The sequence below is a fragment of the Athene cunicularia genome (genome assembly GCF_003259725.1).
Source record: "Athene cunicularia isolate RWA chromosome Z unlocalized genomic scaffold, athCun1 chrZ_part2, whole genome shotgun sequence".
In the NCBI taxonomy this organism is placed as follows: domain Eukaryota; kingdom Metazoa; phylum Chordata; class Aves; order Strigiformes; family Strigidae; genus Athene; species Athene cunicularia.
Window position 1 is genome coordinate 12506022 of NW_020799143.1, and position 3015 is coordinate 12509036.

The following is a 3015-nucleotide window of genomic DNA, read 5'->3' on the forward strand; positions in this document are numbered from 1 at the left end:
AGAGTCTTTTCAGTTATAAGTTTTCATGCATTACCTGGCTTTAATGTCAACACTTGAGCTATGTTCAAAGATGCTACTTGGCATACTATTCTTGCATATAAAATCAGAGGCATGTATCTTAAATTTACACAGCTTTCTGAAGGTAGCACTTGTTTTTGAGCAAGGGAAAAGAAAAACAATGTACTTAAGTGTCTCTTGGCTGTAAGAAGTGGAAAGTTATTTTCTGTAATGCTGTTGACTGATTTCTTACAGTTTTGTTCCCAGTGAATCATACTGGTCCATATTACAGAAGTTACATGTCCTGTTGGTCACTTTGTTAATGTTTGTAGTATCTGATTCCAACATATGAAGAAATAGTAAATACATAATGTATGTCTGTGAAGAAAGAAGGGTTTTTCTCTTTTTGGATTCAAAATATTTCTGAATGAAAAATCAGAAAGAGATGTTGCAATTTTTCAGTTGTTGGTAGCCACACATTTCTGAAAGACATTTCAAGCAACCCAGTTTTCTATTCTCTCAGTATCATTCTGAAAAGCATGGGATTAAACTAAATTATTTGTTGATCACAAACTGAGGCATTTGTCTAGTGGGAACATATGTGGAGTGCTCTATGTAGAATGATAAATAATCTTAAATTTGTCTCCAAAGGGAGAATGATTTTTTTTTTTTTTGCTTTAATTTATAATGCAGTTGTTGATTGTGAGATTCAGTGGCTGTCCTTAAATTCTCCCCATATTACAACTATATGTAATTTAACTACTTTAAAAAAAAAAAAAATTGACCAAGGTTGCAATATATAATTCTTGCAGATTTCTTAGGTGAATTATATGGTTATTGTATTTATATCTCCAGTTGCTGGAGATGAATGTTATCAACCTTTCAACCTTACACAGTGCAGCCTTTTTTTTTTTTTTCCCACCAACAAAGTGCATAAAATTTTTTCTAACTTTCTTAAACTCGATATCCTGTTAAATACTGGTAAGTCAGTTCAAGCAGGAAGGAAGTGTGCAGTGAAGGCAGAAAGAACAAAAATAAGTAATGAATTGGTACATTCTTTTTCCCGTGTTTGGCTTCTACTAAGAAGTACTGCATGATTTAAATATTACAAGGAGAGTTCGCTTGTTTCAGGAGGCTTTAAGGAAGAGACTTAATTAATGTTATCTGTAACTTTTAAAAGATACATCTGTACTGGTGTTCTTTTTGCTTTATTTAGCACAGTAGCTAAAATCTTTGTATTTCTTCTTCCTTGCTCTTTCACAGTGCTTGAATTATGATCTAATTTAGATATAAACCATGATTTTGTGGCACACTGAAGCTACTTTTGTTAGTTTGCCAGTGGAAGGGCAACAGTGTGATTTGGTAGATATGAGTAATGGAAGATTTCTCATGTGGTGACTACTGCATTATCCAGCTAACATGCATCTTCTCTGTAATCACTGCTTTCCGGAAAAGTTCTTTGGAGCCTTTAGGCCTGTAATTTCATGCAGAACCAGCTGATGAGTCCTGAAATCAGGCTTGAAGAAGCTTGTTCCCTCCCCTGCAGTCTCCATGTCAGCACACACGCTAATCCTGAATATAGATAGTTTTTCAAAATTTTTCTGCTTCAAGGAGTTGTTTTGACTGAGAATGCAAACAGTAAATTTGACTTATTTGTTGATAATGCTTCCTTCCTCTAAATTACAGCTTTTTTAAAATTCTGCAGACTTTCCAGCATGGGGCTGGGTGGTTTCTATCAATTTTCTTCAGAAAAAAAACACTTCTGTAGCTTTCATTCAATCAAGATCTTAGTACAGTGCAAATACAAAGCAGAATACATTTTATTTTGTGAGTTCTGGTAGGAACTGGTATGTTACCAGGTATTGCAATTTAGCTGACTAGTAGTAACATGTTCATCTGTTACTTACGGGATTTGTGATTAAGTTTCCATACCCACAGCATTGTAAGTACAAAGAGGTGATAATAGAAAATCAGTCTGAAAATGCAAGTGAGTTAATATTAGTTTTGTAAGTTAGAATTCATGCCATGGTGGTATATCATTGAATTGGTGTTGGTTTGGGGGGGATACAATCCCCCAAAATTCTGAAGTATTATACAAGTTTAGGATGAAAAGTCTAGCAAATATGACTTGTAGTTATTAAACAAACACTACTAAAACAGATTTACTCCATTTTTTTTGCTTTATTATCCAATGACAGAATAAAATGCTCATGTTCTTTGTGAGTGAATAATGTGGTGCTAATTAAAATCTTGTTTTTCTTGTGATATAAGAAGGGTGTAAGGAAGGTGACAAATTCTGACCCTGGAATATTATGGTCTTCCACCAGAGGACCCAGCATGTTTCTGAGTCCATGTTTTTATTCTTTTCAGAGATTCTGCAGTGGCTTTGTTATGCAATCAGCTGGGCAATACCAGAAGTGAAACCACATAGCTGAATTAGCTAGTACTAGCACTTAATTCATAGCAGTATCTACATGTGGGCCTGTTTAAGTCCACCTACCTCTCTGGCAAGTTGTTCCTACTTGTGATACAATTTTTCCTTAAATGCTTGCCTGGATTTAAAAGATATGCTTGTGGTAGCCATTTCATTTGCTGCCTTAGCAAAGAGTAGCTTATTCTAGGAATTTGCTGTTAGGTGGTCTGTTCACTAGTGAATGCCAGAGAAGATTTTCCCTTGCTTGCATTGGCCATCTTCCTTTAACCAGCTGTCTGGCTCCTGGGAAGGAATAAACCTCATGAGCCTCTTCTGATAGCTTAAGTGTGCTCACAGTGACTGAGTCCTTTTAGTGGCCAGGAACCAGCTAAGGATAAGCACTGGATTGCCATCAGCCACTGAAAAATTTGAAATGTCAGCTGGCTGTAGCTGAGTTGTAGCAATATACTTAACAGGCATTGATTGTCCCTTAGTTTGCATACTCTTGCATGTGTGTGAAGGGAGAGAGTGAGAAGGAAGAAAAAACCAAACACGCTAAAACTCAGTTGAAGAAATTTAGCTGTGATTTTTATATTCAATTTAAT